Genomic DNA, 27,457 nt, shown 5'->3' with positions numbered 1-27,457 from the left:
ACACTAGCATAAGACAAACTTAGAAAAGGAAACTTTGAATTTCCTTGCGCTAATGGTCAAGATGAGAACATCATTAACGTTAAACAAAATTTGAAACTCAATATATACAGAACACCTAACTCTCCAAACCGTAACTAAGTATTATGTTTTTAGTTCAAACCTATTTATTTAAGCTTGACTGCATCAAAAACCCAAACCTTATTGAAACACTCTCGAGTCTATATACTTTGTGGAACCAGTACTTGATGTCTTTTGAAGAACACTAAAGAATGCTCCCATAGTGGGGATCTAACCCTGACCTCCAGGTCCCTAGGCAAGAATAATATACACCATGGCGATCTGTATTACATTAAAAAATTAACAAGAGCACCGCCTTGCGGGTGCAGACCGCTCATCTATTTTCTTTTTAAAGGTGAAGGGACTCTCAATTTCAATCACAAAGGAGGGAGGGGTGGAGTGAAGAGTGGTGTATAGTGTGGGGGTGTGGTCATTTATTACAATATCTTCCAAAAATGCGGAAAAAAAATGCAAAAAAAATGCAAAAAAAAAAAATCGGGGGTGGAGGGGGTGGGGGGATGGGGATTCTTGGGTGCGATGGTTGGACGGTATTAAAAATAAAATAAAAAAAATAATATTTGTGTTTTTTAACCGTCTCAAAAAAAAATTATTGGGGGGATGGGGTGGGGGTTATAGTGTGAGGGTGTGGTGGTCATTTGTGAGATGATCTTAAAAAAAAAAAAAAAATTGGGGGGGTGGGGGGGGATTCTGGGGGGGGGGGGGGGGGGGTTTGGGTGGAGGCTATTGTGGTATGTCAGGTAAGAGTTGTTTTGTCAAAGTATCAATCAAATCTTATCATAAATAAAGAAGTTATGGCAATTTTAGCAAAATTTAATAATTTGACCTCAAATTGGCTTGAGAGTCAAGGTCATTCAAAGTTCAAGGTAAAATTCAACTTGCCAGGTACAGTAACCTCATGATAGCATGAAAGTATTTGAAGTTTGAAAGCAATAGCCTTGATACTTTAGAAGTAAAGTGGATCGAAACACACAATTTAACCATATATTCAAAGTTACTAAGTCAAAAAAGGGCCATCATTCTGTCAAAATGACAACCAGAGTTATGCAACTTGTCCTTTTACTGTTCCCTTATGATAGTTTGCGAGTGTTCCAAGTATGAAAGCAATATCTATGATACTTTAGGGGTACAGTGAACCAAAACACAAAACTTAACAAAATTTTCAATTTTCTAAGTATAAAGGGCCCATAATTCCGTCCAAATGCCAGTCAGAGTTACATCACTTTGCCTGCACAGTCCCCTTATGATAGTTAATAAGTGTTGCAAGTATGAAAGCAATAGCTTTGATACTGTAGGAATAAAGTGGACCTAAACACAAAACTTAACCAAATTTTCAATTTTATAAGTATAAAAAGGGCACATAATTTTGTCAAAATGCCAGTCAGAGTAGTTACATAACTTTGCCTGCCCAGTCCCCTTATGATAGTTAGTAAGTGTTGCAAGTATGAAAGCAAAAGCTTTGATACTTATGGAATAAAATGGACCTAAACACAAAACTTAACCAAAATTTTCAATTTTCTAAGTATAAAAAGGGCACATAATTCTGTCAAAATGCACGCCAGAGTTATCTAACTTTGCCTGCCCAGTCCCCTAATAATAGGAAGTAAGTGTACCAAGTTTGAATGCAATAGCATTGATACTTTCTGAGAAAAGTGGATTTAAACGCAAAACTTAACCGGACGCCGACGCCAAGGTGATGACAATAGCTCATAATTTTTTTTCAAAAAATAGATGAGCTAAAAATGAACATATATTCTTTTGTCTCAATATTATAAGCGCTCAGTAATTAGTTTTAAATAATTGAAATTAATATAAAGTTGTCTGTTTGAGTTATCTCACATGCAATAAAATATAAGTGCAAGTGGGGAATGAAATTTACTTTAAGCTCATATGAACCCTTTTTTATGCTACCCCATGGAGACCATCATGGAAAGAAAGCTCTACGGCAGTCTGGAGAACACCTTTTACTGCCAAGTAAAACAGGAGGGCCCCTTTCACAGCCAAGTAAAACTTGAAAACACCTTTCAGAGCCAAGTCAAACTGGAGGACCCCTTTCAGAGCCAAGTAAAACTGGGGTACCCCTTTCAAAGCCAAGTAAAACTGGAGGACCCCTTTCACAGCCAAGTAAAACTGGAGGACCCCTTTCACAGCCAAGCAAAACTGGAAAACCCCTTTCAGAGCCAAGAAAAACTGGAGAATCCCTTTCACAGCAAAGTAAAACTGGAGGACCCCTTTAAGAGCCAAGTAAAACTGGAGGACCACTTTCAGAGCCAAGTAAAACTGGAGAACCCCTTTCAGAGCCAAGTAAAACTGGAGTACCCCTTTCACAGCCAAGTAAAACTGGAAAACCCCTTTCACAGCCAAGTTAAACTGGAGATTACCTTTCACGGCCAAGTAAAACTGGAGAAACCCTTTCAGACCCAAGTGAAACTGGAGAATCCCTTTCACAGCCAAGTAAAACGGGAGAAACCCTTTCAGAGCCAAGTAAACCTGGAGAACCCATTTCAGAGCAAATTAAAACTGGAGGACCCCTTTCACAGCTAAGCCAAACTGGAGAACCAATTTCAGAGCCAAGTAAAACTGGAGGACCTTTTTCAGTGCAAAGTAAAATGGGAGGACCCCTTTTACATCCAAGTAAAACTGGAGAATCCCTTTCAGAGCCAAGTAAAACTGGAGGACCCCTTTCAGAGCCAAGTAAAATTGGAGACCCCCTTTCAGAGCCAAGAAAAACTGGAGGACCCCTCTCAGAGCCAAGTAAAACTGGAGGACCCCTTTCAGAGCCAAGTAAAACTGGAGGACCCCTTTAAGAGCCAAGTAAAACTGGAGGCCCCCTTTCACAGTCAAGTAAAACAGGAGTACCCCTTTCAAAGCTAAGTAAAGCTAGAGGACCCCTTTTACAGCCAAGTAAAACTGGAGAACACTTTCAGATTCAAGTAAAAATGGAGGACCCCTTTCACAGCCAAGTAAAACTGGAGGACCCCTTTCAGAGCCAAGTGAAACTGGAGGACCCCTTTCACTGCCAAGTAAAACTGGAGAACCCCTTTCAGAGCCAAGTGAAACTGGAGGACCACTTTCACTGCCAAGTAAAACTGAAGAACCCCTTTCAGGGTCAAGTAAAATGGGAGGACTTCTTCAGAACCAAGTAAAACTGGAGGACCGCTTTCATAGCCAAGCCAAACTGGAGAACCCCTTTCAGTGCCAAGTAAAACAGGTGGACCCCTTTCACAGCCAAGTAAAATTGGAAAACCCCTTTCAGAGCCAAGTAAAACTGGAGAACCCTTTTCAAAGCCAAGTAAAACTGGAGAACCCCTTTCACAGCCAAGTAAAACTGGAGAACCCCTTTCACAGCCAAGTAAAACTGGAGGACTTCTTCAGAACCAAGTTCAAATGGAGGACCCCTTTTCAGAGCAAAATAAAACTGGAGGACCGCCTTTCATAGCCAAGTAAAACCAACTTGATTACTAATCATGTTTTCACTCATGGCTTCAGATCTTGAAACTTTAACCAAGTTGAACAGAAAATGCTACAAATTTGGCTGAATTGATTGAATAAATTTGCCCGCTAGAAAAAATCCTATACCGCTTTAAATCCATAGGTGGGTGTGTGTATACAATTCACCTGGTTTAATTTAAAAACAAGCTTAAATAGATTATAGGTTATCAGAAACTAAGAACAATGTAAATAAACTTTGTTTAATCTTGCAATCAATACAATATGCACTAGTGGTTTACAGTTGATAAAAGTATGGAAGTGGGCCAAATATTTGGTCAGGAAGCATGCCACCTTCAGAACATATTGTTATATCTGCTAATGTCAGAGTTCATGACTGGCTGTGTAATAGGGAATGACATTAGAGATGACATTAGCATGCCACCCTCAGAACATATTGTTATATCTGCTAATGTCAGAGTTCATGAATGTCTGTGTTATAGGGAATGACATAAAAGATGACATAAGCATGCCACCCACAGAACATATTGTTATCTACTACGGTCAGAGTTCATGACTGGCTGTGTTTTAGGGAATGACATTAGAGATGACATTAGCATGCCACCCTCAGAACATATTGTTATATCTTCTACGGTCATAGTTCATGAATGTCTGTGTTATAGGGAATGACATAAAAGATGACATTAGCATGCCACCCACAGAACATATTGTTATCTACTACGGTCAGAGTTCATTAATGGCTGTGTTATAGGGAATGCCATAAGAGATGACATTAGCATGCCACCTTCAGAACATATTGTTATATCTACTATGAGTTCATGAAGGGTGTGTAATATAGGGAATGCCATAAGAGATGACCAGCATCAACCAGAAGGAACATATAAACAAAGCAAAACAATAAACATGACCAAAATCACTTTTCTAAAGAAAGATTGAAATATTAAAACAAATGAAAAGGGATTTTAATGCATGTATGAAAAGTGTCGTCCCATATTAGCCTGTACATGCAGTTTGCACAGGCATATCAGGGACAACACTTCCACTTAAACTTTATTTGTCTTAAGAAGAGACTTTCCTTTAAACAAAAAACATCTTAAAAACAGAAAGTGTCGTCCCTAATTCGCCTTTGCAGACTGCACAGGCTTATCTGGGTCGTCAATTTACGCACATAGAGTTATCCCCCTTTTCACAGAGCATGGCCCAAATTTAAGTTTTAATTTTGTTATTTATTCAATAACTTAAAGAACAACATATGACACAGCCTAGTGACAAAACTGAAATATTAATTAAAAATAATATTCAATTCCTTCCTGTAATTATGGAAATTTAAGTTAATGACCTTTGACCTTGAATTATGACCTTAACAACACTTTTTTTGGCGTAGCTGTTAAACCCAGCTTATCACCTATACTGACTTTTGTAAGCGTCCAATGAAATTTGAATACATTACCCACCAGAAGGCAAGAAACTTGTTCAAAGAGAAACATCAGTCACCTGTCTACAACAGTTTTAACTCTTTCAGTGCTGGAACCGAATTTTGAAGGCCTTTGCAAACAGTTTGGATCCAGATGAGATGCCACAGAACGTGGCGTCTCATCAGGATCCAAACTGTTTGCTATTCTGATAGTATTCTTTGAAAAAAATCGAAGAAATGGCTAATTTAAGAAATTCAGCAGACAACATTTTAGCAGATGACAAATTTCCCAGCATGCAAAGGGTTAAGGTTGGACTGTATATAGCTATGCAGAGATGTGCAGTACTAGCAAGCAAACATTAGCGTTATTTTCAAGGTACAGAAAAGGGAGTATTTATTCTGCTAAACTGCAGATCATTGTTATGGAACTTGGTCAATCATCACATACAATGACCGTGAACACACGTGTGAATATTAAACTGAATTCCAGTCATAGGGATATGAAGATATGCGTTTGCCTTAACCCAATTTTTATGAACAAAAAATGGGAATTATTCTGGGCTATATGACAATGCTTCTGAACACCCCTGTGTATTTTCAACAAGGTTTGCAAGTCTATCTTAACATTGATCTCACAAAATCCAAACACATGGGTGAGTTTTAAATTATTTAGCACCTTTATATACTTAAATAATGCATTTCTTTCAGGCCAATGGCTTTAAGAATAACCCATATTGGAAATATTTAAAGCCAGAGTGGTCCTAAAATATTTGTACAATCAATTATCCTCCATAATACAATTTTTTAAACAAACAGAAATGTTTAATTTGTAACAAGGTAAAGTGATACCCTGCCAATATTTAGTGTTTTATTCAAGCCAATTGTGGACCGAAATCTAGTACCATTCCCTAATCATTCCCTTATGGTGACCTTATTTTTTTTTTACAAAACCTATTCTGAGAAAAGCATTTACTTGATAGAGAAATTTTTCATCCAAGAAAGTGTCTGCTTTACATAAAATATCATATTCCAAGCAACATTTTTTAATATTTATATTACATTATTTGTAGTATAAATAATGATGTTTTTTTAATTTGACTAAATAAGCTTACCACATAGTTAAGCACCAGTGACAAGGATTTTAAGTAAAAAAGCATACCCATTTCACCATGGGTGGACCTTTCTATTAGCGGTAATAAACACAAAAATTATGTCATGTATTCAATTATATCTCAGACAAGTAAGCGAACCATCTTATGATCTATGTGTTTTACAGGAACAGGCAACCATGGCCAAAACACCAACTTTGATGAAAGTCTTTTTTTGGGGGGGAAAAAATATACAATATACAATGGCTTTGGGGAATGAAAAATACTGTGGTAGATTGGAAATTTAGAGAAAAATGCATGATTTTAAGGAAATTTCTGTAGAGGAAAGGGCCTTTTTGGTTAAGGGGAAGAAACAAAGGCCTCTTGCGAAGAAGGTTTTTTGGCCCTGGCAACACAACACAATTCTAACCTAATTAGTACTTGCTGCATAATCATATCATAAGCTTACACTTTGATTATCATCAGAATATGGCAGTATTATTAGAGATGAATGAATCAAAGGAAAACAAGTTAATTCAAGAGCACACAGGTAGAATTAAAGTATTTAGCTACTATGGAAACTACGGAGCGTATATTGACAGGAGTTGAAATGAGTATTTGACCCTTACTGTAGTCAATTCAAATTTATGGAAAAACTAATCATCCGATTTTACTGGTTTATACGTTATCTTGTTGCTTATTAATTCCCCTTTCAAAATAAATATAACTTTTAGTATATTTCCATTGTTATTAATGGATGTATAGCGAGTTAAACACGAGCAATACACATTTTATGTTTTACCCACGCGCGTTTAACCTTATTGATACTTTGTTACGTAACCAGTAACTATTGATTTGCGTACATCAAAGCGCCGAGGTTATACACTTTGATGTACCCACTAACGTCTTTTTTCTAATTTTACTTTTATTTCTTGGCCGATTTTGACAAATTATATATCATTAGAAAGCCTACAGTCGTAGTTTTCAGATATATAAATATATATGAAGTTTTACTTCTAATTTGGGCAGCCCGGCGAGTTATAACTTTAACTTTTGCAAATATCATACCGTTTTAGAATCTATATTTAAGGTAAACATGGTTGTACTTTATACAGATTTGTAACGTTTATATAAGAAGTTCAGTTTTTAAAACTACATCTTGCTTAGGAGAATAGAATTCTTTATACGATAGAAAAAAAATGGGTTTAAAAAAGAAAGTATATAAGGAATGACTTTGTACGAAAGTAGCTCGCAGTCATAACGCTCTGAACTGATGCTACGGTCTCGGCGATTATGCTTTTGTTTAGATACCGACCATTAAATTTCCGTTGCCAGGATTATGATATTTTTTATTGAATATTTTGTTCACGAAACATATCAATAAATCTTACTATTAATGAAGCTTAATAAATTACGATTTCAGCTCTTGTTTATAACACTGAAAGGGTGATAATTTTATACGAGACCTCGTATATAGTGGACCCTCTTGATATTTTCAGCTAATTGCACACTTCAAATAAAATGGGTGTGAAAAACATTTGTTTGTTGTTTATTGTCAAAGAGGTAATTATGTATAATGATAAGAAAGGTGATGTACCTTACATTATCAATTAATTGAACTTATTTAGAGATTCTTGAAAATCACGATCTTGTTAAGTTTGACAAAGGTAGATTGTTTTTACTCCATTACATGTTTGTTATAATCATTTTTGATTTTAGCTGTAATTAATACAAAAATAGAGAGGCAATTGTTTGAAGCTTTGACACCTTGATTAAGCCTCATCAGGGGTGTGAGTGCTTGATTGTAATACCTATTAATGGCATGCTCCCAACCAGCTCTTGCTTATAACACAGACGGGGTGTTAATTTTATTACGAGACAGCGTATATAGCGGACCCTCTTGATATTTTTCGGCTTTGCATACTTCAAATAAAATGGGTTTCAAAACATTCATCGTTTGTTGTTTCTTTTAAAAGAGGTTATTATGTATAATTATATGAAACGTTATTTACCTTAAATTATCAAGTAATTAAAATTATTTAAAGATTCTTGAAAATCCCGGCCGAAAAATATCAAGAGGGTCCGCTATATACGCTGTCTCGTAATAAAATTAACACCCTGTCTGTGTTATTAACAAGAGCTGAAATCGTTAATTTATTAAGCTTCATTAATAATTAGCTTTATTGATATGTTTCGTGAACAAAATATTTCAATATATTCCATAAAAAATATAATAATCATGACAAAGGAAATTAAATGGCCGGTATCTAAACAAAAGCATAATCGCCAAGACCGTAACATCAGTTCTCTGCGTTAGGACCGCGCGATACTTTCGTACAAAGTCATTCCTTACTTAATTTCATTTTTAAAACACTTTCTTTTCTATGGTATACAGAATTCTATTCTCCTAAGCAAGGTGTTATTTTTAAAACTGAACTCCAAATATAAACGCTACAAATTGGTATAAAGTACAAACATGTCAACCGTAAATCGAGACTCTAAAACGGTGAGATATTTGCAAAAGTTAAAGTTTTAACTCGTCGGGCTGCACAAATGAGAAGAAAAACATAATATATATTTATATATCTGAAAACTACGTAACGTAGGCTTTCTAATGATATATATAATTTGTCAAAATCTGCCAAGAAATGAAAGTATAATTTTAAAAAAGACGCAAGTGGGTACATCAAATGTATAACCTCGGCGCTTCGATGTACGCTAATCGATAGCTACTGGTTATGTAACAAAGTATCGACAAGCTATTTGCCGATACGGTCCCGTTTCATATCCGTCTCATCTAGAGTCTGTTTGGAAACTTATAATATTTGAGGATTAAACCATATTACTTGTGGTTGTACTTTGGATTTAATCCTTATTAAAAAAGAGTAAGTCATATCATTCTAAATTAATCTGTTTGAAATACAAATGTGCTTTGTCTGACCACTTTAAAATGTTAATACCGATTAAAGAATGTCATGACCTATTGCAAATATAAGTAAACAAGCACTCAAGAGAATGTAAACTTCTATATCAAAAGGGTTAGGAAAAAATACATAAATATTTTGCTTTCTGGATGAATAAAACTTAAAAAAATTAGATTAGATTTTATTTCATTAAGGGTGCCATGGTCTATTCAGACAGGCTTTTATAGTATGATAAAATAATTTAGCGGCACTCTGTGAAAAGTGCATCTGCCTGTCTGCACAGGCTAATCTGAGACGACACTTTCTGCGTAAACTCAATTTTTGTTAAGAAGAGACTTTCTTTAAACAAAAAATATCATAAAAGTTTGTAATCAATTGCTTGTAAAAAAATGTTCGAACCAAAGTTCTTTTTTCCTATTAAATAAATAAAAGCATTTATATAAGATAATAACACTTGCAAGCTTCATCAACATAAAATGCAACTCAGATCAATTCTTCTCTTACAAAGTAAACAGAATTTTAAATCAGATTGAATTTCCCCCCTGAATTCAGATTAAACATTAATTATTGTCATTTCTTTATCACCCAGTTGGGCTGAACAGTACTGCTTACACTTAACCCATTTATGCCTGGAGTCTAGAAAAAAGGCCTTGGCAAACAGGGTAGACCCAGATGAGATGCCCCATGATGCTTAAAGAAATTTCTGTAAGAAATATTCTTTATATAAAAATAAATATACTAGACATCCCTAATTTTGGAAATAAATTGATCCAATAAGGCAATTTAGAAGGATGGGAGAGTCCAATAGCTTAAATGGGTTAAACAATCAACAATCAAGTTTTTTTGATTATTTTTGTGTGTGTCTACTGCTTTCCACAAGGTCCGAGATAACTTTTGAAAATGTCTGACAATACAATGAAGTAAATGAGCAACTAATGTCACATATCTCTTCAAAGTTCACTTGTAAAATAGCTGCCAGTTTATTGAATAAAGTAGTATTAAAACTGATAAGATAGAAACACCAAATAAGTTATTAATTACCCTGTGTTTATTTAATGGTTTAAATAATCTCTTCAAGTAGATTAACATATGATGCAGAGCACAAAACACATAAACTACAATGACAAAAATTCTTTCCAGCATAATAACATGTGTCCTCTAATGAAACCACAAAACCTTGTGTGACTTGAAAGCGGACAAGGAAATGCCTCACAAGAATATGCAAACACTCAGGTTAGACTGGAGCTTCACTTCCAGGATATGCCATAATACCAATTATCACAGGAGGCAGGTCAAATCATAACAACTGTGCTCAAAAGCTCAACTTGAGCAAAGACAATTTGAAATACCTGAGATTTTTTCAATATTGCATGATTTTAAATTGGTCACATTAGCGGCCAGCTAAATTTACAGAGCTCACGCTAATGTTACAGACCATATTTTGTAAATCAGTATGTGCTTAGAAGCCTTAACTACGGTATGGAAAGACAACCACTGCCTGTTGCAGTAGACGACAAATGCCATTCTCCTAGCAGAGCTGTTCGTCGTGCCTCAACATACATGTGAATGTGATGAACCCAGTATATTTGCCTATTTAGTTCACCACTGGCACACTGCAGAGGGTTTATATGACTAATAGTGTTTAAAAGCTTGTAAAGACGAGATTGGCCAGTCTAGTGTTTATCATTGAAATCTGTACATATTGGCTGCTTTCAGGGAAAATGGGGCTTAATGCATGTCAATAAGATTGCAATGCGCACAAGCTAATCAAGGACGACATTTTACAACAGCGAACACCTACAGTCCTTTCAGCGCTTTGATTTATATATTGATCCCTGAATGGTGTTCCTACCCTTAGGAGTCACAAGCCATATTTATATGATCCTAGTCTACAAATTTCCTGTGATATTGTGTTCCTGTGATATTGTGTTGTCTAAGTTTCTTTTTACAATCCCTTGTGATCTAAATATCTTAACCCTTAAAGCGCTGGAGCCGAATTTTAAAGGCCTTTGCAAACAGTTTGGATCCAGATGAGACGCCACAGAACGTGGCATCTCATCTGGATCCAAACTGTTTGCTATTCTGATAGTATTCTTTGAAAAAAAATGAAGAAATGCTTATTTTAGAAATTCAGCAGACGACATTTTAGCAGAAGACAAATTACCCAGCATGCAAAGGGTTAATAACATTGGAGAAGCTTCTACTTTCCTCCTTTACCCCTTAGATACGTATGTTTACGCATTTGTAGTCCCTTAGAAAGTTACATTTATGTTAAGACCTAATTCTTACTAGATTCAAGTTGTTAAGGCTTCATCTCCAAACCTTAGATACTGATGAGCAGCAAATAGCATAAAACCTGTAAGCCAACGGCCAGTATATTTCACTCCGAGAGTTATATTTAAACTGAAAACAACAGTCACCCGTCAGTCGTTTCGAGGTGCGAAAATTATGAACACAAACTAAACAGGTGCACGTAACAATAAGAATGTGTATTAGAAGCAATTCTTGGCTGCATTCAGAACGACTAAGCATGAGAGCAGGACAAAGTCAATAGATCTTTATAGCTGAGGTGTTAAAAACAACACTAAGCTCGCGAGTGTTGTTGTAAAAAGCCGATAACAGGATTAGTGATCCTCTTGTTCAGGAAAAATATACATTGAATTGCAACTTTTCTAACTAACTAAAAAAAAATTTACAAGATTTTAGCGTCTTTTGTTTTGAATTAGAACGATACAGTTACCGTATGCCATACTTTTGGTTTATGACAGTGAATCTGCTTTTATATTTGTTTGGATGTGACATCAATGACACGTGACAATCTTTACTTAAAAATACATCCCAATGAATGTAATACAAATTCTCCAATTTACTGAATGAACGAGATGCATGAGTAAATATAAACTATTTATGTTATTATGCTTAGGCCCAGTTATCGGCAATGAGCCTTTGTTTGTTACTGTATGCGAATGAATGGATGGGGTAAGGATGTGGCAATACTGTAACCAACTGATCATCCATCTAAAAAGTGGTGATTGGAGAAAAGCGGTCACTCGTCAACAACGGTCACTTAGGCCATTTCCCTTGACTGACCGCTGTTCTCAGTTTTGACTGTACAGACAAAAATTGAAGTCGGTCAAAGTGATCTCTTGAATATTGTTTGGAAACAAAATGGTTTACAGATTGACCTTCTATCAGACAGACTGAATTCAGCTCAATATACCTTCAATGCTGAGCAACATTACCCCCATCTCCTGAAAGGGGTCGTAGCACTATTATTTTAATGATTTTTTTTTTACAGAACATACATATTTATTTAACTAAATTTCCTGAATTCTTAAAAACCCATTAATACTGAAAATCAATAAATATTTCATACAATATCTCAAAAAATAAAGTTCACACATAAAAAAATCAATGTTCCTTATAGCAACAGCCAAAATTTCAAAGCTTGATGTGGTCTGGTAACATAGATTGAACACAATACAATTTTTTTATTGTTTGTGTCACAATATATTGCATGTAAATTTCCAGCTAGGATATCTGAACATCTACGAACGTTTACAAGCAAATCTGAGATTGGCTTCCCGCAGCTTTGGAAGCACTAGGTAGTTCTCAAGAATACACTGTTATTCCGACGCAGCCCGAAGCCAGTCTCGCGTTGGCTCGTTATTCCGACGCAGCCCGAAGCCAGTCTCGCGTTGGCTCGTAAATGTTTTAATATCGTGGCCGAAAATTAACATGGAATATGCTGTCCCACAAACAATAAAAACAGCATTTTGTATCTAATTCTTTTTTACCATACCATAATTATCTAGCGTTGAATTTTGGCTGTTGCTATAATGAATGCTGATTTTTTGTAGGTATAAACTATATTTTACAAAATATTTGTTGATTTTGAGCATTCATGTTACTATAAAATTACTTAAATCCTGAAAGTGTCAACAATGTAACACTGGTTTGTGGCAAAAGTACTTTTTAAGAATGATTCAGAAGAATGTGACCTGTCTCTGACACTCACAGATAGAATGACGTCTACAATTTCTATATCCCTTCATCTTTAAGCAAGAAATAAATAGCAGGTATTTTATGTATTTTTCAATAAAGTTGAAAAGTGATATATTTAACATCACTGACATGGTAAATATTTGTTTTAAAGGTATAAAAACTCAGAGTGAAACCATGCAGCATATTGCTTGTGTTTATTTACGGATGTTGTAAAAATTAATAAAAATAAACTCATAACACCTCTGCAGCAATAAACCAATGTATTGTACAGCTATAAGCTATATAAGACTATAAGCAACGACAATAAGCGATTCAGTAAGTGCATTGTAGCTCTCCTCAATCTCCAACACCTGTCATATTTATAATTAACACCCCCACAACCATTCGGCCAAGGTTAACATTGACAGAATCAATTGAATAACACTCAATAACTCCTCAAAACAGATTACAGTACTTAAATGAAATAAGGCTTCTTCAACAAGATCAAAATGTTCTAATTAGTTGCTTGAACCCTTCATTATAAGCTTTCATTAAAACTGCAAAACCACATTGTCAATACCAGATTACACAACCTTCGAAGGCCTATTGATTTTAAGACAATTTGAAGCCTGGGTATTGACAAAACAATCATTCAAATAGATTTCATTAGCATCCATGGTAAAGCAGAGCTTGAAACTAAGGTGTGTTTGCTCAGATAAATAACAGATATTGGCATCTTTCAGAACTGTAACTAGCAACATTGCAAACTGTAAACAAACTTTCAGAATCCAAGAATGTCATCAAATGTGGTAAGGGAAGCAACAAATGTGGTAAGGGAAGCAACCAATATGGTAAGGGAAGCAACCAATGTGGTAAGGGAAGCAACCAATGTGGTAAGGGAAGCAACCAATGTGGTAAGGAAAGCAACCAAGTTACTGAGAGGTAAAATATCATTCATTCCAATACTAATGCTCAACAACAATTAGCCAATAGTTGTTAACCCTTCTAAGCATTAAACACTGGTCATCCGGAAACTTCAATATACAGATGACAATTTGATAGCAGAGACAAATAAAAGCCAGACATGAGGTAAAACACCCCTGGTAGGGTAGAACATAGCAGTCAAACTTTGTCCTTATGTCTGTCAGTTTGTATAGAGTGGCATATAGTAGTCACACTCTGCCCTTCTGTCTTTAAGTTTGTATAGGGTGGCATATAGCAGTCACACTCTGTCTTTCTGTCTGTCAGTTTGTATAGAGTGGCATATAGTAGTCACACTCTGCCCTTCTGTCTTTAAGTTTGTATAGGGTGGCATATAGCAGTCACACTCTGTCTTTCTGTCTGTCAGTTTGTATAGAGTGGCATATAGCAGTCACACTCTGCCCTTCTGTATTTTAGTTTGTATAGGATGGCATATGGTCACACTCTCTGTCCTTCTGTCCTTCAGTCTTTATAGGGTGGCATATAGCAGTCACACTCTGTCCTTCTGTCAGTCAGTCTGTATAGGGTGGCATATAGCAGTCACACTCTCTGTCCTTCTGTCCTTCAGTCTTTATAGGGTAGCATATAGCAGTCACACTCTCTCTTCTTCTGTCTGTCAGTCTGTATAGGGTGACATATAGCAGTCACACTCTGCTCTTCTGTCTGTCAGTCTGTATAGGGTGGCATATAGCTGTCCCACTCTGTCCTTCTGTCCGTCAGTTTGTATAGGGTGGCAAATAGCAGTCACACTCTGCTCTTCTGTCTGTCAGTCTTTATAGGGTTGCATATAGCAGTCACACTCTGTCCTTTTATCTGTCAGTCTGTATAGGGTGGCATAAAGCAGTCACACTCTGTCCTTCTGTCTGTCAGTCTGTATAGGGTAGCATATAGCAGTCACACTCTGTCCTTCTGTCTGTGAGTCTGTATAGGTTGGCATATAGCAGTTACACTCTGTCCTTCTGTATGTCAGTCTGTATAGGGTGGCATATAGCAGTCACACTCTGTCCTTCTGTCTGTCAGTCTGTATAGGGTGTCATATAGCAGTCACACCCTGTCCTTCTGTCTGTCAGTCTGAATAGGGTAGCATATAGCAGTCACACTCTGTCCTTCTGTCTGTCAGTCTGTATAGGGTGGCATATAGCAGTCACACTCTGTCCGTCTATCTGTCAGTCTGTATAGGGTGGCATATAGCAGTCACACTCTGTCCTTCTGTCTGTCAGTCTGTATAGGGTGGCATATAGCAGTCACACTCTGTCCGTCTATCTGTCAGTCTGTATAGGGTGGCATATAGCAGTCACACTCTGCCCTTCTGTCTGTCAGTCTGTATAGGGTGGAATATAGCAGTCACACTCTGTCTTTCTGTCCGTCAGTCTGTATAGGATGGCATATAGCAGTCACACTCTGTCCTTCTGTCTTTCAGTCTATATACGGTAGCAAATAGCAGATACACTCTCTGTCCTTCTGTCCGTCAGTTTGTATTGGGTGGCATATGGCAGTCACACTCTCTGTCCTTCTGTCCGTCAGACTGTTTAGGGTGGCATATAGCTGTCCCACTCTGTCCTTCTGTCTGTCAGACTGTATAGGGTGGCATATAGCAGTCAAACTCTTGTCCTACTGTCTGTCAGTTTGTATTGGGGGGCATATAGCAGTCACACTCTCTGTCCTTCTGTCTGTAAGTCTGTATAGGGTAGCATATAGCAGTCACACTCTCTCTCCTTCTCACCGTCAGTCTGTATAGGGTGGCATATAGCGGTCACACTCTGTCCTTCTGTCTGGCAGTCTGTATAGGGTGGCATATAGCAGTCACACTCTGCTCTTCTGTCTGTCAGTCTTCATAGGGATGCATATAGCAGTCACACTCTGTCCTTCTATCTGTCAGTCTGTATAAGGTGGCATATAGCAGTCACACTCTGTCTTTCTGTCTGTCAGTCTTTATATGGTGGCATATTGCAGTCACATTCTGTCCTTCTATTGGTTAGTCTGTATAGGGTGGCATATAGCAGTCACACTCTGTCCTTCTGTCCGTCAGTCTTTATAGGGTGGCATATAGCAGTCACACTCTGTCTTTCTGTCCGTAGGTTTGTATTGGGTGGCATATAGCAGTCACACTCTCTCTCCTTCTCACCGTCAGTCTGTATAGGGTGGCATATAGCAGTCACACTCTGTCCTTCTGTCTGGCAGTCTGTATAGGGTGGCATATAGCAGTCACACTCTGCTCTTCTGTCTGTCAGTCTTCATAGGGATGCATATAGCAGTCACACTCTGTCCTTCTATCTGTCAGTCTGTACACTGCAACTCCAATATATCACGGTCCGTTATATCGCGTTGTCCAATATATCGCGAATCGGCTATGGCTCCCAAAAATCTGACGAGCGTAATCCTTAAATAAAATGTTTTTATCTGAGAATTTGATGCATTAAAATCCAATTCAAGCAAGTATTTTTCCCTTTTTTTCACCAACTTTAATCCAACAGTCATAGTCCAGTTTTGACCAGATTGTTTGCTTACATTGTACACCACATTAACACCTGTGTACTGCGATAAACAAAAGACCCATTTGTCAAACATGACAGGTCATTTCGGGTGTTACAATTCTCTATTGAATTTGCTTTGAACTGCCGAAACGCACCAGTGCACACATGAAGGTGTAAACAATTATAACAGTAAATGTCACAAGTCAATACTGACCTATCTCAACAATCTGTGTGCGTTAGATACAGTATACAAGATAGATCAGTTAGTCACAATGCTCTACTATTAAACCCCATGCTGTGCATGCTTTTCATGAGAAATGAATGACGTCATTTTGTACATGGGTCTAATTTGTGCATGCTTTCTTGAACAATAAAACTCGGCAATGTTTTTCGGATTAAAAATTTAATTATACGCATTTGAAAATACTTACATGGAATAATGTTTTGTGTTATACCAATTAATGACATGGATATAACACAAACTTGAATAAGGTTGGTAAATAGCGTGTTTTGAGATTGCATAATGATGCTAATGTATACATATACATGCATACATAAACTGACAATTTATATCGCGCGCCGGATATATCACGGTCGCGATCTTTGGACCCCTTCAACCGCGATATATTGGAGTTGCAGTGTATAAGGTGGCATATAGCAGTCACACTCTGTCTTTCTGTCTGTCAGTCTTTATATGGTGGCATATTGCAGTCACATTCTGTCCTTCTATTGGTTAGTCTGTATAGGGTGGCATATAGCAGTCACACTCTGTCCTTCTGTCCGTCAGTCTTTATAGGGTGGCATATAGCAGTCACACTCTGTCTTTCTGTCCGTAGGTTTGTATTGGGTGGCATATAGCAGTCACACTCTCTGTCCTTTTGTCCGTCAGTCTTTATAGGGTGGCATATAGCAGTCACACTCTGTCCTTCTGTCCATCGGTTTGTATTGGTCAGTCTGTCTGTCAGGCTGTATAGGTTGGCATAAAGCAGTCACACTCTCTCTCCTATTGTCTGTTAGTTTGTATAGGGTAGCATATAGCAGTAACACTCTGTCCTTCTGTCCGTTAAGTCAAAATATGGTGGCATATAGCAGTCACACTCTGCCCTTCTGTCTGTCAGTCTGTATAGGGTGGCATATAGCAGTCACACTCTGTCCTTCTGTCTGTTAGTCTGTGTAGGTAGGCATATAGCAGTCACACTCTCTCTACTTCTGTCCGTTAGTCTGTGTAGGGTAGCATATAGCAGTCACACTCTGTCCTTCTGTCCATAAGTGTGTGTAGGATGGCATATAGCAGTCACACTCTGACCTTCTGTCCGTCAGTTTGTAGTGGGGGGAATATAGCAGTCACACTCTCTATCCTTCTGTCTGTCAGTCTGTTTAGGGTAGTATATAGCAGTCACACTCTCTCTCCTTCTCTCTGTCAGTCTGTATAGGGTGGCATATAGCAGTCACACTCTGTCCTTCTGTCTGGCAGTCTGTATAGGATGGCATATAGCAGTCACACTCTGTCCTCCTATCTGTCAGTCTGTATAGGGTGGCGTATAGCAGTCACACTATGTCCTTCTGTCTGTCAGTCTGTATAGGGTAGCAAATATCAGTCACACTCTCTGTCCTTCTGTCTGTCAGTCTGTATAGGGTGGCATATAGCAGTCACACTTCTGTCCTTCTGTCCGTCAGACTGTAAAGGGTGGCATATAGCAGTCACACTCTGTCCTTCTGTCTGACAGTCTGTAAAGGGTGGCATATAGCAGTCACACTCTGTCCTTCTGTCCTTCAGTCTGTAGGGTTGCATATAGCAATAACACGCTGTTCTACTGTCCGCTAGACTGTATAGGGTGGCATATAGCAGTCACACTCTATCCTTCTGTCCGTTAGTCTGTATAGGGTGGCATATAGCAGTCACACTCTGCTCTTCTGTCCTTCAGTCTGTAGGGTTGCACATAGAAGTCACACTCTCTGTCCTTCTGTCTTTCAGTCTGTATAGGGTGGCATATAGCAGTCACACTCTGTCCTACTGTTTGTCAGTCTTTTTAGGGTGGCATATAGCAGTCACACTCTGTCCTTCTGTCCGGCAGTCTTTATAGGGTGGCATATAGCAGTCACACTCTGTCCTTCTGTCCTTCAGTCTGTAGGGTGGCATATAGCAGTCACACTATGTTCTTCTGTCCGTTAGTCTGTATAGGGTGGCATATAGCAGTCACACTCTGTCCTTCTGTTCTTCTGTCTGTAGGGTGGTATATAGCAGTCACACTCTGTTCTTCTGTACGACAGTCTGTATAGGAAGGCATATAGCAGTCACATTCTGTCCTTCTGTCCATTAGTCTGTATAGGGTGGTATATAGCAGTCACACTCTCTGTCCTTCTGTCTGTCAGTCTTTATAGGGTGGCATATAGCAGTCACACTCTGTCCTTCTGTCCGACAGTCTGTATAGGGTGGCATATAGCAGTCAAACTCTGTCCTTCTGTCCGTTGGTTTGTATTGGGTGGCATATAGCAGTCACACTCTGTCCTTCTGTCTGTCAGTCTGTATAGGGTGGTATATAGCAGTCACACTCTCTCTCTTTCTGTCTGTTAGTTTGTATAGGGTGGCATATAGCAATAACACTCTGTCCTTCTGTCCGTTAGTCTGTGTAGCGTGGCATATAGCAGTCACACTCTCTCTCCTTCTGTCCGATAGTCTGTATAGGGTAGCATTTAGCAGTCACACTCTGTTCTTCAGTTTGTCAGTCTGTATAGGCTGGCATATAGCAGACACACTCTGCCCTTCTGTCCGTTAGTGTGTGTAGGGTGGCATATAGCAGTCACACTCTGTCCTTCTGTCTGTCAGTCTGTATAGAGTGGCATATAGCAGTCACACTCTGTCCATCTGTCCGTTAGTCTGTATAGGGTGGCATATAGCAGTCACACTCTGGCCTTCTGTCCTTCAGTCTGTAGGGTGGCATATAGCAGTCACACTCTGTCCTTCTGTACAAAGGTCTGTATAGGGTGGCATATAGCAGTCACACTCTGTCCTTCTGTCTGTTAGTCTTTAAAGGGTGGCATATAGCAGTCACACTCTCTGTCCTTCTGTCTGTAAGTCTTTATAGGGTGGCATATAGCAGTCACACTTTGCCCTTCTGTCAGACAGTCTGTATAGGGTGGCATATAGCAGTCACACTCTGTCCTTCCGTCTGTCGGTTTGTTTTGGGTGGCATATAGCAGTCACACTCTGTCCTTCTGTCTGTCAGTCTGTATAGGGTGGCATATAGCAGTCACACTTTCTCTCCTTCTGTCTGTTAGTTTGTATAGGGTGGCATATAGCAGAAACACTCTGTCCTTCTGTCCTTTAGTCTGTATATGGTGGCATATAGCAGTCACACTCTGCCCATCTGTCTGTCCGTCTGTATAGGATGGCATATAGCAGTCACACTCTGTCCTGTCTGTCAGTCTGTATAGGGTGGCATATAGCAGTCACATTCTCTCTCCTTCTGTCCGTTAGCCTGTATAGGGTGGCATATAGCAGTCACACTCTCTCTCCTTCTGTCTGTAAGTCTGTGTACGGTAGCATATAGCAGTCACACTCTGTCCTTCTGTTTGTCAGTCTGTATAGGGTGGGATATAGCAGTCACACTCTGCCCTTCTGTCCATTAGTGTGTGTAGGGTGGCATATAGCAGTCACACTCTGTCCTTCTGTTTGTTAGTCTGTATAGGTTGGCATATAGCAGTCACACTCTGTCCTTCTGTCTGTCAATCTGTATAGGGTTGCATATAGTAGTCACACTCTGTCCTTATGTCTGTCAGTCTGTATAGGGTGGCATATAGCAGACACACTCTGCCCTTCTGTCTGTCAGTCTGTAAAGGGTGGCATATAGCAGTCACACTCTGTCCTTCTGTCTGTCAGTCTGTATAGGGTAGCATATAGCAGTCACACTCTCTCTCTTTCTGTCAGTTAGTCTGTGTAGGGTGGCATATAGCAGTCACACTCTTTCTCCTTCTGTCCGTTAGTCTGTGTAGGGTAGCATATAGCAGTCACACTCTGTCCTTCTGTTTGTCAGTCTGTATAGGGTGGCATATAGCAGACACACTCTGCCCTTCTGTCCGTTAGTTTGTGTAGGGTGGCATATAGCAGTCATACTCTGTCCTTCTGTCTGTCAGTCTTTATCGGGTGGCATATAGCAGTCACACTCTCTCCTTCTGTCTGTCAGTCTGTATAGCGTGGCATATAGCAGTCACACCCTGTCCTTCTGTCCGTCAGTCTTTATAGGGTGGCATATAGCAGTCACACTCTGTGACCTTCTGTCCTTCAGTCTGTAGGGTGGCATATAGCAGTCACACTCTGTCCTTCTGTACGACAGTCTGTATAGGGTGGCATATAGCAGTCACACTCTGTCCTTCTGTCGGTTAGTCTGTATAGGGTGGCATATAGCAGTAACACTCTCTGTCCTTCTGTCCGTCAGTCTTTATAGGGTGGCATATTGCAGTCACACTCTGTCCTTCTGTCTGACAGTCTTTATAGGGTGGCATATAGCAGTCACACTCTGTCCTTCTGTCCATCGGTTTGTTTTGGGTGGTATATAGCAGTCACACTCTGTCCTTCTGTCTGTCAGTCTGTATAGGGAGGCATATAGCATTCACACTCTCTCTCCTTCTGTCCGTCAGTTAGTATAGGGTGGCATATAGCAGTAACACTCTGTCCTTCTGTCCGTTAGTCTGTATATTGTGGCATATAGCAGTCACACTCTCTCTCCTTCTGTCTGTCAGTCTGTATAGGGTGGCATATAGCATTCACACTCTCTCTCCTTCTGTCTGTCAGTCTGTATAGGGTGGCATATAGCAGTCACACTCAGTCCTTCTGTCTGTCAGTCTGTATAGGTAAGTATATAGCAGTCACACTCTCTCTCCTTCTGTCCGTTAGTCTGTGTAGGGTGGCATATAGCAGTCACACTCTCTCCTTCAGTTCGTTAGTCTGTGTAGGGTAGCATATAGCAGTCACACTCTGTCCTTCTGTTTGTAAGTCTGTATAGGGTGGGATATAGCAGTCACACTCTGTCCTTCTGTCCGTTAGTTTGTATAGGGTGGCATATAGCAGTCACACTCTGTCCTTCTGTCTGTCAGTCTTTATAGGGTGGCATATAGCAGTCACACTCTGTCCATCTGTCTGTCAGTCTGTATAGGGTTGCATATAGCAGTCACACTCTGTCCTTCTATCTGACAGTCTTTATAGGGTGGCTAATAGCAGTCACACTCTCTCTCCTTCTGTCCATTAGTCTCTGTAGGGTAGCATTTAGCAGTCACACTCTGTTCATCAGTTTGTCAGTCTGTATAGGGTGGCATATAGCAGTCACACTCTGTCCTGTCTGTCAGTCTGTATAGGGTGGCATATAGCAGTCACATTCTCTCTCCTTCTGTCCGTTAGCCTGAATAGGGTGGCATATAGCAGTCACACTCTCTCTCCTTCTGTCCGTAAGTCTGTGTACGGTAGCATATAGCAGTCACACTCTGTCCTTCTGTTTGTTAGTCTGTATAGGGTGGCATAAAGCAGTCACACTCTGCCCTTCTGTCCAGTAGTGTGTGTAGGGTGGCATATAGCAGTCACACTCTGTCCTTCTGTTTGTTAGTCTGTATAGGTTGGCATTTAGCAGTCACACTCTGTCCTTCTGTCTGTCAATCTGTATAGGGTTGCATATAGTAGTCACACTCTGCCCTTCTGTCTGTCAGTCTGTAAAGGGTGTCATATAGCAGTCACACTCTGTCCTTCTGTCTGTCAGTCTGTATAGGGTAGCATATAGCAGTCACACTCTCTCTCCTTCTGTCAGTTTGTCTGTGTAGGGTGGCATATAGCAGTCACACTCTCTCTCCTTCTGTCCGTTAGTCTGTATAGGGTAGCATATAGCAGTCACACTCTGTCCTTCTGTTTGTCAGTCTGTATAGGGTGGCATATAGCAGACACACTCTGCCCTTCTGTCCGTTAGTTTGTGTAGGGTGGCATATAGCAGTCATACTCTGTCCTTCTGTCCGTCAGTCTTTATCGGGTGGCATATAGCAGTCACATTCTCTCCTTCTGTCTGTCAGCCTGTATAGCGTGGCATATAGCAGTCACACTCTGTCCTTCTGTCCGGCAGTCTTTATAGGGTGGTATACAGTCCAACCCCTCTTAAGCAGCCAGTCAAGGGAAACAGCCAAATTGGCTGCTTAAGCGGGGTGGCCTCTTAAGAGGGGGTTGGGTCATAGGGAGTCTGGAGTTGTTGAGTGCATGGCCAACTGTTCAATTTTTGTATAAACAAAATGGTAAATATGTGTACATGTACTAAACAATGTATAGACTTAAAATAAATTTATTTCTTCCTTTCTAAAATCACCTATTAGACAACATTTTCTTTCTAAAAAATATTCTATTCATCTTTCTAATCATCATCAATATCATCATCATCAAAATCAAGTCAATGAAAAAAAATCATTTTCATGATTCATTGTTTACACAATGCACGTTGTATGGCCGCAATGCACTTAAGATGGGAACAGTTGTGAATCAGTTATGCGTGAATAACTCCCGTGTCACTATAAATCGATAATTTAATCGGTTTATTGCAGTTTTATGGCTTTGAATACCTACCGCACGAATTGGTCCTGACAGTGATCTCCTTCACGATAAAATCGTGGCCAGTTACTTAAGAGACTGATAATAGCAACCGGGTGTTATCCTCCTGGTAATCGTGCTTTTCATGCATAATATTATAAAAAAGTTTTTTCGCCGCGTTAAGGGTTTTATCAAAATTAATATTGAAATCATTGTTAATATAAAACAACTATAAATGGTTTTTTTTAGTCCCAAATGAGAATAATAATTTGTAATCCGAAACACACTCCTGATTGTTTAATGTTAACGAGACGTTTACAAATTCTAGCATCGTGTATTTCCTTTGTCCCGACAAAAGCGCGCGAAAATTATGCACCAATGTACAATGTCACGCCATACCGATGGTTCGAAAGCATGCATGTATTGATTTTTGGATAAAAACTTTGTAGCACAGAGAACATGTAGATCAGTTGATTTCGGTTAAAAGTTTTGTTGTTCTTTTTAACTTTAAATTAGCCGATAATTGTCATAAATGTGTGCTTGAAATAGTATGAGCTACAAATAATAAATTATAAATTAAGAATCTCCTTTCCAGTAATAAAAGGTGATATTCGCACGTGCGGAAATAAAAAGATCAAACGGTTGCATATTGCTTTTAACCCGATAACCCGATAATCTGCCACTAATTAATTGCAATTTGCAAACTGGCTGTCAAAATGTTCATACATCACGCTTCAGTACTACAGAGCCTAAACCGCAGACTGGAAGTAAGTATCGATTTTTTCGCCGTTGCGTCCGTGTAGTTTTGCCAATGTACATGACTGACTTACTTGCGCATGACCACTCATATGGGGGGAATTTAACATTTGGGATGCAAAATTGCTGGCCGCTGGCCGGAGAAACGGGGTTACCGCTTAAGAGGAGTGCATTATATAGTGTTAATCGACAGTCGCGGCGCAGACCGGCCGCCTACACGGGGTGACCGGAGATGAGGGGTGACCGGAAGTAGGGGTTGGACTGTATAGCAATCACACTCTGTGACCTTCTGTCCTTCAGTCTGTAGGGTGGCATATAGCAGTCACACTCTGTCCTTCTGTACGACAGTCTGTATAAGGTGGCATATAGCAGTCACACTCTGTCCTTTTGTCGGTTAGTCTGTATAGGGTGGCATATAGCAGTCACAATCTCTGTCCTTCTGTCCGTCAGTCTTTATAGGGTGGCATATTGCAGTCACACTCTGTCCTTCTGTCTGACAGTCTTTATAGGGTGGCATATAGCAGTCAGACTCTGTCCTTCTGTCCATCGGTTTGTATTGGGTGGTATATAGCAGTCACACTCTGTCCTTCTGTCTGTCAGTCTGTATAGGGAGGCAAATAGCATTCACACTCTCTCTCCTTCTGTCCGTCAGTTTGTATAGGGTGGCATATAGCAGTAACACTCTGTCCTTCTGTCCGTTAGTCTGTATATTGTGGCATATAGCAGTCACACTCTCTCTCCTTCTGTCTGTCAGTCTGTATAGGGTGGCATATAGCATTCACACTCTCTCTCCTTCTGTCTGTCAGTCTGTATAGGGTGGCATATAGCAGTCACACTCTGTCCTTCTGTCTGTCAGTCTGTATAGGGTGGCATATAGCAGTCACACTCTCTCTCCTTCTGTCTGTCAGTCTGTATAGGGTGGCATATAGCATTCACACTCTCTCTCCTTCTGTCTGTCAGTCTGTATAGGGTGGCATATAGCAGTCACACTCTCTCTCCTTCTGTCCGTTAGTCTGTGTAGGGTGGCATATAGCAGTCACATTCTCTCCTTCAGTTCGTTAGTCTGTGTAGGGTAGCATATAGCAGTCACACTCTCTCTCCTTCTGTCCGTTAGTCTGTGTAGGGTGGCATATAGCAGTCACATGCTCTCCTTCAGTTCGTTAGTCTGTGTAGGGTAGCATATAGCAGTCACACTCTGTCCTTCTGTTTGTCAGTCTGTATAGGGTGGGATATAGCAGTCACACTCTGCCCTTCTGTCCATTAGTTTGTATAGGGTGGCATATAGCAGTCACACTCTGTCCTTCTGTCTGTCAGTCTTTATAGGGTGGCATATAGCAGTCACACTCTGTCCATCTGTCTGTCAAACTGTATAGGGTTGCATATAGCAGTCACACTCTGTCCTTCTATCTGTCAGTCTTTATAGGGTGGCATATAGCAGTAACACTCTGCCCTTCTGTCTGTCAATTTGTATAGGGTGGCATATAGCAGTCACACTCTGTCCGTCTATCTGTCAGTCTGTATAGGGTGGCATATAGCAGTCACACTCTGCCCTTCTGTCTGTCAGTTTGTATAGGGTGGCATACAGCAGTCACACTCTGTCTTTCTATCTGTCAGTCTTTATAGGGTGGCATATAGCAGTCACACTCTTTGTCCTTCTGTCAGTCTGTATAGCGTGGCATATAGCAGTCACACTCTGTCCTTCTGTCCGTCAGTCTTTATAGGGTGGCATATAGCAGTCACACTCTGTCCTTCTGTCCTTCAGTCTGTAGGGTGGCATATAGCAGTCACATTCTGTCCTTCTGTACGACAGTCTGTATAGGGTGGCATATAGCAGTCACACTCTGTCCTTCTTTCTGTCAGTCTGTATAGGGTGGCATATAGCAGTCACACTCTGTCCTTCTGTCTGTCAGTCTTTATAGGGTGGCATATAGCAGTCACACTCTGTCCATCTGTCTGTCAGTCTGTATAGGGTGGCATATAGCAGTCACACTCTGTCCTTCTGTCTGTCAGTCTGTATAGCGTGGCATATAGCAGTCAGACTCTGTCCTTCTGTCTGTTAGTCTGTATAGGGTAGCATATAGCAGTCACACTCTCTGTCCGTCTGTCCGTCAGTTTGTATTGGGTGGCATATGGCAGTCACACTCTCTGTCTTTCTGTCTGTCAGACTGTATGGGTGGCATATAGCTGCCCCACTCTGTCCTTCTGTCCATCAGTCTTTATAGGGTGGCATATAGCAGTCACACTCTGTCCTTCTGTCTGACAGTCTGTATAGGGTGGCAAATAGCAGTCACACTCTGTCCTTCTGTCCATTGGTTTGTATTGGGTGGCATATAGCAGTCACCCTCTGTCCTTCTGTCTGTCAGTCTGTATAGGGTGGCATATAGCAGTCACACTCTCTCTCCTTCTCTCCGTCAGTTTGTATAGGGTGGCATATAGCAGTCACACTCTGTCCTTCTGTCCGTTAGTCTTAATATTGTGGCATATAGCAGCCACACTCTGCTCTTCTGTCTGTCAGTCTGTATAGGGAAGTATATAGCAGTCACACTCTCTCTCCTTCTGTCTGTTAGTCTGTATAGGGTGGCATATAGCAGTCACACTCTGTCCTTCTGTCCGTCAGTTTGTATAGGGTGGCATATAGCAGTCACACTCTGTCCTTCTATCTGTCAGTCTGAATAGGGTGGCATATAGCAGTCACACTTTATGTTCTTCTGTCCGTCAGTTTGTATAGGGTGGCATATAGCAGACACTCTGCTCTTCTGTCTGTCAGTTTGTATAGGGTGGCATATAGCAGTCACACTCTCTGTCCTTATGTCTGTCAGTCTGTAGGGTGGCATATAGCAGTCACACTCTGTCCTTCTGTCTGTCAGTCTGTATAGGGTGGCATATAGCATTCACACTCAGTCTGTATAGGGTAGGGCTTTCCACAGGCCATTAAACGATCCCTCGCCTCGGCGCTTGAATTTCGAAATCAGAGTCCCTGGGGCGCTTGCAATTTTCCGATCAGTGTATTTTTCAGTAAGAGAAAGTGGAGATTGTCATACAAAATGAAGGTTTCTCTATCAGTGTATCAATATTCCCTGTTTTAAAAGAGCACTTGGTACCTACTTTCACAAGTAATCGCCATAAACACCACATGGGGTAGTGGATAATCCACTGATAAGACACGCGTATCGATTATTCTAGCCACATTACACAGCAATTTAAATGCTGACATGGATGTATTAGGTAACTTTCTAGTCATCAAACTGTGATGTTCATCGTCCAATCGGTTACGCGATTGCTTATGAGGGCGGGGTCAACTAGCGACCATTATTTTTGATTGATGTCTGGCACGAAGTAAGAGTTTATCGCAGCTTGATTAGCATGAAGTTAAACCATTTACGTAATATAAAACCGGTAACTAGTACAGTACAGTACATTAAAGACGGTTTAGGGCATCATCATCACAGCTTTTTACTGCAAACAAGTGTAACCTATGACTCATAATTAATACGAGAAATTAATTGCAAGTGGTAAACAATTAATAACTTATAGCAAGTAAGTTGTGCAAATAACTCCCGGGTATAATTATGCGATACCAATTTTATTCCAGTACATGTATATTTCATCATGTCCATTTATAGAACTGATTCACCTCGTTTTTCTGACATTTATTCAACACGTAATGCGCTTTAACAAATTTTCGTTTAATTAATTACGCACACTTGTAAATGTTTTGTCCGATAATCAATACTTAGAAGACTGATGATGGCAAA

The 27,457-nt window shown here is 39.8% G+C and overlaps 1 protein-coding gene across 2 annotated transcripts in view; it reads right to left on the bottom strand.

The window, feature by feature from the left end:
* The window catches only part of LOC127844985 (transient receptor potential cation channel subfamily V member 5-like), a 142,088-nt gene that overhangs the window by 101,892 nt on the left and 12,739 nt on the right, over nucleotides 1-27,457 (bottom strand). The gene's annotated exons all lie outside the window — the stretch shown is intronic.

This window comes from Dreissena polymorpha, chromosome 9, assembly GCF_020536995.1.
Source record: "Dreissena polymorpha isolate Duluth1 chromosome 9, UMN_Dpol_1.0, whole genome shotgun sequence".
In the NCBI taxonomy this organism is placed as follows: Eukaryota; Metazoa; Mollusca; class Bivalvia; order Myida; family Dreissenidae; genus Dreissena; species Dreissena polymorpha.
This window is presented reverse-complemented; position numbering and strand designations above follow the sequence as displayed.